This window comes from Dioscorea cayenensis, chromosome 20, assembly GCF_009730915.1.
Source record: "Dioscorea cayenensis subsp. rotundata cultivar TDr96_F1 chromosome 20, TDr96_F1_v2_PseudoChromosome.rev07_lg8_w22 25.fasta, whole genome shotgun sequence".
Taxonomy (NCBI): Eukaryota; Viridiplantae; Streptophyta; class Magnoliopsida; order Dioscoreales; family Dioscoreaceae; genus Dioscorea; species Dioscorea cayenensis.
Window position 1 is genome coordinate 21,922,450 of NC_052490.1, and position 11,876 is coordinate 21,934,325.

Here is an 11,876-nt window from a genome sequence, read left to right on the forward strand (position 1 = left end):
GGGCTGAACTAGCAATTGAATATGGACAATTAGACGGCATATGTGAACCCCCACAACCATCACAACTCGTGATCCCGGTCACCCTCAGTGAAGTCAATGTATTATATTTCTTGCTCAATGCCTCTACTTTTGCTGCTAAGGATGTAACAAAATCAATTTCATGGAGTCCGATAATTTTTTTCTTTTCCCTTGCAATCCATTGGTAGCAGTCATGGCCATTTCCTCTACCAACTGCCAGGCTTCTTCAGGGGTCGTGTTCCCCATTGTACCTGCTGCAGTGATATCTAGAAATTATCTCGTACTTGGATTCAACCCGTTGTAAAGAGTTTGAATAATCATCCATTCAGGGAAACCATGAAGTAGACACTTCTGCAAGAGGTCCTTGAATCGCTCCCATGTCTCAAAGAAGGATTCAAGCTCCATCTGAACAAATGAGGATATTTTATTACGAAGCTTCACCGATTTCCACAGAGGGAAGTACTTTGCAAGAAAAGCTTCGACCATTTCATTCCATGTCATGATAGATGCTCATGGTAAAGAATATAGCCACTGCTTTGCTCCTCCATTTAGAGAGAATGGGAAAGCCCTCAATCTTATAGCATCATCCATAACACCATTAATCTTCAATATGTCGCAAACTTCCAACAAGTTTTTAAAATAGTTGTTTGGATCCTCATCAGCCAAACCATTGAACTGCACAGACTACTGTAACATTTATATGAATACTGGCTTTAGCTCAAAGTTCAGAGCAGTAATTGGGGGACACATAATGCTAGACTGTGTACCTAATACTGACGGTCCGGCATAATCAAAAAATGTTCTCTATTGTTCATTCTGTTCTACCATGTTGTTAAACCCTTCAACTTTCACATCAGCTAGATTCGACGGTTATTGCACAGGTTCTTTACCCTTTCTTCTGAGTGTACGTTCAAGTTCAGGATTGGCTTCAATTAATATCAAAGGATTCCGTCGGGTCATAACCTCGAGCTGCACTAAAATAAAGAAAACATATCAAAACGATGATAGAATAAGAAAATATTAAGGGAATAAAAATACCAAGTGAGTGGGGTATCGCATCCACAGGGAGTAGGGAATAAAAATACTAAAATTGCTACTTAACCAAGTGAAGATGAATAATAATTGTGTTAATAAAGTGTAATATAAGTAGAAACAAAAGAAACAAGAACGAGAGGCCCAAGTAAGTGAGAGGAAAAGCAATTGATAGAAGTGGAGTACTCAGACAATTCTCCAACTAGGACTAATGTTTCAAGTGCAAGACCTACTATTATGCTTCCTAGCTAATGCTTAATGAGTCACGGAAATCCTAAAGTACACGGCCCCAAACCTAGGATGAACCGTGACTAACTCTACACTATGTCTCGGCGGAGAAATCGCTCAGTCTCAACACCTCACACTATGTAAAGTTGCATGGAATTCTAGGGATTCCAAGTGATAAACCCTATTTCTATGTGTAGATCTAACCCTTTGGTCCAGGCGAAAGACCCCTAGTCATAATTAAGGCCCAGATACTAAAGTCACTTCAACGCTTCACTCTGTTACTAGCGCAACTAAGCCCCAGCGGAGTTCATTCTTTAGTTCTTCACTCTATTATAACCGCAAAGAGTCTAGGAATTGAAGGTAGGATAAATCACATCAGAGAAGAAAGGGGACGCTCTGCTACCTCTCGACGTACCCTCTCAACCCTCTCCAATCTAGCTTTGTCTAACCCTCATGGCGTGTCACCCATCCACAAAGGTTACCAAGATGAACTCTCAACCTAGCGTCAATCTAAGGGAGAAATCATTCAACAAGTATTCAAGATTGAAACTAATAAAAGGTCAAAGAAACATTAACATCCTAGGGTTTCCAAAATCTAAGTACCCACTAGGGGGTTTAGCTCTCCATGGAGCAAGATACAATCAATAATGAAATCAAAAGTAAAAACAAGTAATCCATAGGGAAAACCCCTCGATATTCATGTCAATGGTCTTGTGGAGTAGCCTCTTCTTCTCCAGAGGTCCCCTTGTTCGGGCTAGGGCACACCTCACCGGATCGGTGCCGACGAAAGCTACCCTCAACAATCTTCTTCCAAAAGAAGTGCGGTGTCGAATCCGTAGGTCCACTCCAAAGACTTGCCAAAAGCTTCTTTAAACCCTAGCCGATGGCCTCTCAAAAGATGGAGAGAAGTTGGAAAGAAGTTGGAGAGAAGGGTGAAAAGATTCTCCCAAAATCGGGCTAAATCACAGCTTAAATAGGGTTGGAATCGGGCATCCGCATGCCCCTGTGGATTCTCCACATGGGCCTATAGAATTTCAATATGGGCGTGGGGAATTTCCACATGCCCGTGTGGATTATCTGGAAACCTTATTTTTGGGCAGCTGTGAACAATAACTGCTACAGTATATTGCACACTTTTCATCTAGTCAACATAAATGGGCACACGTTTATGCCATAGATCGCAACTCTTCTTCAATCAAAGTCCTCATTGGTGAAGATCGTGTTATCAATGCACAAGTTAGGATAAGCAAATGTGATTGCCTTCGTGCCCCTCCAACTCATTTTAATGACTTGAATACATGGAGGTTGGCACACATTCATGTATTAATAAGTGCTTGTGCGATAAGAATGTGAAGCATTCTTTCCTTGTGTTCAGCATTACTTTTCTCGGGTTTTAACGCTAATATGGGTGTATTTATATCACTTTCATGAAGGTAGGGTTGTGAGGCCGATTATGAGAGAAAGAAGCCAATGTGGGTCGTAATACACTAATTTGGAGGAAATCTTGCTATGGTTCAAACGCGAAGACATAGGTCGTCTTCTAGATGCAGGAATGTGTGCCAACCTCCTCGTACTCGAGTTAGCACAACTATTTTTAGGGGCACAAGGACAGTCGCATTCAAGCATTCTGACTTGTTGATAAGTGCTTGTGTGATATGAATGCGAGGCATTCTTTCCTTATGTTGAGCATTACTTTTCTTCGGTTTTTACACTAATATGTGTGTTTTTTATGTTACTTTTATGCAAGTAGGGCTGTGAGGCCGATTATGAAGGAAATAGGCGAATGTGGATCATAATGCACCAATTTTGGAGGAAATCTTGCTAAGGGTCAAACGCGAAGACATAGGTCAGGTGTAAGATGCTAGAGTGTGTGCCAACCTCCTTGTATTCGAGTGGGCACATCCATTTGGAGGGGCACAAAGGCAGTCACATTCGAGCATTCTGACTTATGCACATAGAACAAGAGCTCCACCAATGTGTACACCATTAAAGAAGCAAGTGACCCACGACGTGAACGTGTGCCCGTTTTCATTACCCCGATGAAAGTATGGAATCGGGAAGCTATTCAGGTCGAATTCTGTAGCAGAGCATTATAGCAACAATGTAGCATATACTGTAGCAGCACTGTTCACAGTCGGCCGAGAAACCAGAGAAACAGAGAATCCATATGGGCGTGTGGAAATTATCCATGCCCGTGTGGAAATTCCACACGGGCGCATGGAGCATACGCGCCTGTGTAGTCGCCCGATTCCAGCCCTATTTAAAGCCAATTCAGCCCCGATTTTGGTATTCTTTTCTCAATCTTTTCCCCAACTTGTGAGAGGGCTTCGGCTAGGGTTTCGAGGAGTATTGGCCAAGGTTTTGGAGAAGTTCTATGGCTCCGACATCGCGCATCATTTGGAAGAAGGTTATTGGGTGAGTTTTCGTCGGCACCGATCCGGCGAGGTGTATCCTAGGCCGGACAAAGGATCCCTTGTGACGAGTACAGGACTCTCCACAAGACCATCGACACGACCATTGAGGGGGTTTCTTTATGGATTCTTTGCTTTTACATTCTATTTCATTGATTATATTTAGCTCCATGGAGAGCTAAACCCCCCAGTGGGTACTCGGGTATTGTGAACCCTAGGATGTATTTGTTTCTTTGAAACTCTTTATTATGCTTTCAATAAATTGTTGTTTATTGTGAGTTCCAACCTTGAATGCTTGATTGTATGAATATTTCCCCTAGAGTGACACTAGGGTTGAGAGTTCTTGTTGGTAACCTTGTGAGTGAGTGACACACAATGAGCATTAGAAAAATCTTGGTTGGAGAGGGTTGAGAGGGTGAGTCGAGAGGTACAGGAGCGTCCCCTTTCCCCTCCGGTGTGATAGATTCTACCTCCGTTCCTCGAGTTCTTTGCGGCTATAATAGAGTGAATGGTCTAAGGGATGAACTTCCGCTGGGGCTTAGTTGCGCGTGCAACGGAGTGAAGCGTTGAGGTGATCTTAGTATCTATGGCTTAATTGTGGTTAGGGACCCTCCACCTGGACCAAAGGGTTAGGTCTATAATTAGGAAGAGATTTATCACTTGGAATCCCTAGAGCTCATTGTAACCCTATGCGAGTATGAGGTGTTGATATTATTCAATTTCTCCTCCGGGACATGTATAGAGTTAGGCATAGTTGATCTTAGATTTGGGACTATGTAATTAAGGATTTCCACGACTCACCATTGCATTGATTAGGAAGCATAATAGAGGGTTCTTGCACTTGAAACAATTATCCTAGGCGGAGCATTATCCGCGTACTCCATCTTTATCGATTGCCTTACCCCCTTCTTTACTTTTGCTCTCTTACTTATTGCTTTTACTGTTGAGAATTGAATCATTGTCACACTCATTATCATTGATCTTTCACATAGCTAAGAATCGAATTAAGTATTTTTATTCCCTACTCCCTGTGGATTCGATACCCACTCACCCTGGATTATTACTTCGACAAACCCGTGCACTTGTGGGATATACAGAAGGGAACCTTGTCACTTGTGTAAATAGAACAAGATCTCTACTAACATGTCCGTTATTAAAGAAGCAAGGTGATCCATGACGTAAATGTGTGCCCGCTTGCGTTACCTTGATGAAAGTATGGATTCGGGAGTATTTCAGGATGGTACTATAGCAGGGTATTGTAGAAAACACTGTAGCAAAAATACTACAGCAGCACTGTTTATAGCCAGCCGAGAAAATAACAAAATGGAGAATCCACACAGGCGTGTGGAAATTCAACACGCCCTTGTGAAAAATCCACAGGGGCGCCCACATGGGCATGTGGATTCTCGATTCCTGCCCTTTAAAAGTCTATTTCAACCCCGATTTCAACATTCTTTTCCCTATCTTTTCCCCAACTTGAGAGAGGGCGGCCGCTAGGGTTTTGAGAGGTATTGGCTAGTGCTTTGGAGAGATTCTACAGCTCCGACATCGCGCGCTGTTTGGAAGAAAGTTAGTGGGAGAGCTTTCGTCGGCACCAATCCGTCGAGGTCTATCCTAGGCTGGACAAAGGGACCCTTGCGACGAGTAGAGTACTCTCCACAAGACCATATCCATGACTAAGGAGGGGGTTTTCTATGGATGCTTTATTTTTACATTCGATTTCATTGATTGTATCTAGCTCCATGGAGAGCTAAACCCCTAGTGGGTACTTGGGTATTTGTGAACCCTAGGATGTATTCGTTTCATTGAACCTCTTTTAAAAGGATTATCGTTTCTCTTCACCCTCATATCCTCCATTTTTCTAAGAGCACTCCTATATTATTTCCCACATCGTATCGCCAATTTGGAAGGATTTTGCTTGGTTTTCCGGCTGTTTTCAAAGCTTTCTCCTCTCAACTTGACGGTATGCCCTATCTTTAATTTCCTTCACAAATTCATGATTTTGATCGATGAAACTAGTCAATAATGCTTCATTTCTTCAATTAGAATGGTTATTTATATTTAGAACGAAGTAGAAAGCGTTGTAATGGTGCATTTGTGGAGTTTGAGGCATGTCCGTGCGTTTGTTCATGGCCCGTGGATCCACACGGGCGTGCGGAAATTCCGCACGACCATGTGGATTTTTGTAGCTATACTTAATTAACTTGTTTGATCAATTTTCTTTTTAATTTTGCAGATTATAGCACCCAGGTCAAAGAAGCAAGCTATTAAGCGACCGTGAGAGTCATCTCCTGAGTCCGAGAGCATGATATTCACTATCCCCGAGCATCAGGCTCATTTTTAGCGTCTGTCGAGACTTCAGTTCGGACAGACTCGATTCTTGGACATGAGTATATTGAGAGATTTGCAGCAGGGGGATGACTTCACTGATGAGGTCGAGGATCTCATTTTACTGGGTGGTTAGAGACAATTATTATCGATTATAGAGCTAGCCATCCGGGAGCTTACACTGGAGGTTCTGTCGTCATTCAAGTTTGATAGATCCTATGTGAGATTCGACGACCTTGATGTATTTCAATTCAGAGAACTTGGAAAACACTATGGTCTGAGTATCTTTCAGTTTTCAGTTCGGCTCGACTTGTACGAGGAGGTATTGACAGACACTAAGGAGTATTCTCAGTTCCGACAGATTATCCTGGAGCCTTGACCCCGCAGAGAGCTTACAGAGCATTATGTGGTCAGGGCCAGTATGAGCCGGGCGTGTCCAAGGCCACGTGTCTTTCCAGACCTGCGTATCGATATCTACATACCATCATGAGCAGGTCGGTGAATGGCCGTAGTGATAGCACTGGCATTCTGAGCGGGCAGGAGCTTCTGTACTTGTATTTGATGATGCAGCGCATACCGATCCATCCAGGGAACATCGTCGTTGAGTAAATTCGACATTAGGGCCAGTATGCCAGATTAGGAGCGATCTTCTCGGGTCCATACATTACAAGACTAACTCTGGGTATGGGTTTCTTGGGCATGATTTGCGGGGCCGAGAAGACGAGTATACGTGCACCCCTAAGCCTGGAGACGATGAGATTGATGGCCATGGTACGTAGGGTTCAGACGGGGGTTTATGCTCTAGTTTTACCAGTCCAAGAGATAGCCAAGGATGCCGAGGCTTCCCAGCCTGCTCTAGAGCCTCGGTCAGCACCTATTGAGACTGAGGCACCTCCGGTGACAGAGGACCCACACCCCGTGTGCATGTTTTCACCATCTCGAGTATAGGATCGCTTTTAGAGTCTCGAGAACGCTATAGGGGTGATACGGATAGAGGTAGCAGAGGCCCGAGCAGAGATTACCGATATTAGGGCTGTGCAGGCCACACAGTATACGGAGTTCATAGCACGTTTTGACACATGACTGTAGATCTTAGAGCGAGACATCGGCTCATAATTTATCCTACGGTTGAGAACTTATCAGGCCCCCTCGTCTTCTCCGGCACCTCCATCCCTTATTCTGGCTCCAGTTGACCCACCAAGTACTTCATCACCTGCAGCAGCAATAGCAGAGCCTGAGGACGACATCGAATCCAACACTAGGAGTCAGGGGAGTATTGTTTTGATTTCTTCTCCCACATCTAAATTTAATTGATTTGCATTATGAATGAGCTTGCATGTGTACATTGGGAGACAATATACAACTTAATTGTGGGGGGGGACTTTCATAGTACACGCATCTCTTTTATAGTAGTTTTGATTGATATACATGCTCACATAGCCAATGGCGGTTCACCTTAGTTGCATTGATTGTATTCTTGAGTTTAGGAGATTTTTTTTACATTGAATGTTTTCATGCTCTAGTTTTTGCTTGAATTTCTAGGAATTTTTGCCCGGTTGACACTTGTTGCACTACTCACTCTTTGAAACTCTTTTGGAAACTCATGTTTGATGTATAAGGGACTAGTTATAGTTGTTTCTTGTCTTAATTCTTAATAAAAAATGAAAATAAGGAATAAAATATTTTTATTGTTTATTTGTGTTTGTTGGGTGGAAAGAGCTACCACCTATAAAGTATGAAGCTACTCTCATAAGTTGGATACAAGTTATGCCCTAATGAGAGAAAGAGCTATCTTATAGGATGAGTGAAAGCTACCACTCCGGTAGAAAGAGCTACCACCTCGAAAGTGTGAAAGCCAACTTGGCTGCCGCTTTGGAAAGGGCTACCTTAGAGGATATGTGAAGCTACTACCACCTTTGAAATATTTTGTTACTTTTTGTAGATAAATAAGTTCCTTACACTTAGAGCATTGAGGAGTATACTTCGGGTTGTTTGGAGTGAGTGCACACACTTACATGATTTCGGATTTGTCGTCCTTTTTTATTCAAGTTATTAGCTAGAGCATTGGTTTTTTGTATTTAGTGTTGAAATTTCCCTTACTTGTAGAATGCACTCTTTGTATGCTTTGGTGAACCTAAGACCAAGCACTTCCAATGTTTCCTTCATCTATGCAAATAATGTTTTAATCATTGCTTGAGGACAAGCAAAAGCTTAAGTGTGGGGGAGTTTGATAAGTGATTGTGTGATAAAAATGTGAAACGTTCTTTCCTTGTGTTGAGCATTACTTTTCTTGGGTTTTAACACTAATATGGGTGTATTTATTTCACTTTTATGCAGGTACGGTTGTGAGGCCGATTATGAGAGAAGAAAACTAATGTGGGTCGTAATGCACTAATTTGGAGGAAATCTTGCTAAGGTTCAAACGCGAAGACATAGGTCGGGTTCTAGATGCAGGAATGTGTGCCAACCTCCTCGTACTCGAGTTAGCACAACTATTTGGAGGGGCACAAGGGCAGTCACATTCAAGCATTCCGACTTGCGCATATAGAACAAGATCTCTACCAACATGTCCGTTATTAAAGAAGCAAGGTGATCCACGACGTAAATGTGTGCCCGTTTGTGTTACCTCGATGAAAGTATGGATTCGGGAGTATTTCAGGCCGGTACCATAGCAGGGTATTGTAGAAAATATTGTAGCAAAAATATTACAGCAGCACTGTTTACAGTCGGCCTAGAAAACAATAAAAAAGAGAATCCACACGGCCACATGGGCGTGTGGATTCCCGATTTCAGCACTTTAAAAGCCGATTTCAGCCCAAATTTCAGCATTCTTTTCCCCATCTTTTAACCAACTTGAGAGAGGGCGGCAGTTAGGGTTTTGAGAGGTATTAGCTAGGGCTTTGTAGAGGTTCTACAGCTCCGACATCACGCACCATTTGGAAGAAGGTTAGTGAGAGAGCTTTCGTCGGCACCAATCAGGCGAGGTGTATCCTAGGCCAGACAAAGGGACCCTTGCGATGAGTAGAGGACTCTCCACAAGACCATCACCATGACTAACGAGGGGGATTTCTATGGATGCTTTATTTTTACATTCGATTTGATTGATTGTATCTAGCTCCATGAAGAGCTAAACTCCTAGTGGGTACCTGGGTATTTGTGAACCCTAGGATGTATTCGTTTCATTGCACCTTTTTATTATGCTTTCAATTAATTGATGTTTATTGTGAGTTCCAATCTTGGAGACTTGATTATATTAATACTCCCCTAGAGTGACACTAGGGTTGAGTGTTCTTCTTGGTAACTCTTGTGAGTGAGTGACACACCATGAGAGTTAGACAAAGCTAGATTGGAAAGGGTTAAGAGGGTGAGTCGAGAGGTAGCGGAGCATCCCCTTTCCCCTCTGGTGTGATCTATCCTACCTTCACGTTCCAAGAGTTCATTGCGGCCATAGTAGAGTGAATGGGCTAAGGGATGACCTTCCACTGGGGTTTAGTTGTGAGTGCAACGGAGTAAAGCACTGAAGTGATTTTAGCACCTAGGGCTTAAATGTGGCTAGGGATCTTCCACCTGGACCAAAGGGTTAGGTCTATACATAGGAATAGGGTTCATCACTTGGAATCCCTAGAGATCATTGCAATTCTATACGAGTGCGATGTTGAGAGGTTATTCAATCTCTCCTCCGGGACATGTATAGAGTTAGGCATGGTTGACCTTAGATTTGGGATCATGCAATTAAGGATTTCCATGACTCATTGTTACATCAATTAGGAAGTATAATAGAGGGTTCTTACACTTGAAATGATTGTCCTAATCGGATCAATATCCAGGTACCCCATCTTTATTGATTTCCTTACCTTCTCCTTTACTTGTGCCCTCTATCACGTCTCCTCAAAAGGTACCCTTGTCTGGCTTAGGGCACACCTCGCCTAATCGGTGCCGATGAAAGCTGCCCCAATAACCTTCTTCCAAGTGGAGCGCGATATCGAAGCTGTAGAACCTCTCCAAAACCCTTGCCACACCTCTCAAAACCCTAGCCACCATCTTGAAAGTTGGTGAAAATATGGAGAAAAGAATGTTGAAATCGGGCTGGAAAATGTTTTTAAATTGGACGGAATTAGGCATCCACAAGGGCCTGTGGATGTTCCACACGCCCCTGTCGAATTTCCACACGCCCGTGTGGATTCTTTGGAATTTTGAATTTTGGCCGGCTATGAACAGTAACTGCTACAGTGAATTACTACATTGATTTATTACAGTACTTGCTATAGTCCCCCGGGCCAAAAACACTCCGAATCCACTTTTCATAGAGGCAACATAAATGGGCACACATTTATGCCGTAGATTGCGTTGCTTCTTCAAGATCTTGCTATCTTTGCACAAGTTGGGATAAGCAAATGTGACTGCCTTCGTGCCCCTACAAGTCATTGTAATGGCTTGAATAAATGAAGGTTGGCACACATTCACGTATCCTAGTGGCCCACTTGTGTCTTCGCGTTTGTTACTTCCAAGATTCCACCAAATAGTGCGTTCACGATCTACTTTTGGCTTTTTTTCTTAATACTTAGCTTCACAACACTACATGCACAAAAGAACACAAATACACATGTATTAACGCTTAAACTTGCTAAAAGTAATGCTCATCATAAGGAAATAACACTTTGCATTCTTATCACACAAGCACATTGTACAGTTTGAGGCATCGAGAGTAATCATTTTCGCTGTGGCATAGTGTAGGGTTAGTCACGGTTGACCTTAGGTTTGGGACCGTGTGTCTTAGGATTTCCTGGACTCATTAAATATTGCTTAGGAGACCTAATAATTAGTCTTGCACTTGAAACAATAGTCCTCGGGTAAGCAATGTCCGGGTGCGTCATTTTTTGTTGATTGCCACTCCTTATTTTCTATTGCATCTCTTTCTTTTCTCTATTTTTACTTGCATTGATATTGTTCACACCACTCTTGAATCATCTTCATTATAGTTAAATAGCAATATTTGTGTTTTTGAGCACTATTCCTTATGGATACGACTACCCACTAACCACGGTACTTACTTCGACGACCCGTGCATTTGAGATACACACACGCAAGGGATGTGTCAAAATTTTGTGATACAACTACTTACACGTATCCGAATTATGTGTGAACTGCAAGTGCATGGGTGTCGAAGTAATAATTACCCCGGTGAGTGGGTAGTTGAATCCACAGGAATGGAAGTATTAGTAGTAACCAATTCTTAGTTATCTAGTAGAAATCAATGGATGTGATGAAGTGATTTAATTATAAGAAAATTAGTAAGCAAGCAAGTGGACAAGAAAGAAAGTAAAGGAGATCTCAATCAATAAAGATGAGGTACCCGGGTGATGTTCCACTTAAAATCTAGCATGAAGTTCAAGATTCACTAAATGCCTCTAAACCGAGTCTAATAAGTTGAGGTAATCCAAGAACAACTTGCCCTTCCCTCCAAGCTACTTGTACTAGTCCCCTACAAGGTCCTGGAGGAGAAATCGCTCAATCTCAACACCTCATACCCCATATAACCGCAATAAGCTCTAGGGATACCTAAGAGTGAAACCGATTCCTAAAGTTGGAACCAACCCTATTTTGCGGTGAAGGATCCCTAACCTTCTACAAGGTCCCGGTAAAGATATCTCTCAATCTCATGCCTCACACCAAATATGGTTGCATAGAGTCTAGGGATTACGGAGTTAGAAAACACTCAATCGGAAGGAAAAGGGGACACTCCACTATCTCATGACTCACCCTCTCAACCATCTTTAATCTTGAAATTCTAACTCTAATCGAGACCTCTCTCATCAAAGTAACAAATTATGCATAATAAATTAATCACAAAGATCAATA

At 42.5% G+C, this 11,876-nt stretch overlaps 1 non-coding gene across 1 annotated transcript; it reads left to right on the forward strand.

The window, feature by feature from the left end:
• The first annotated feature begins 349 nt into the window (after positions 1-349).
• On the forward strand, positions 350-456 carry LOC120251981. The gene has a single exon (XR_005533540.1). It is a non-coding gene; the product is annotated as a small nucleolar RNA R71 (small nucleolar RNA).
• The last annotated feature ends 11,420 nt before the right edge of the window (positions 457-11,876 follow it).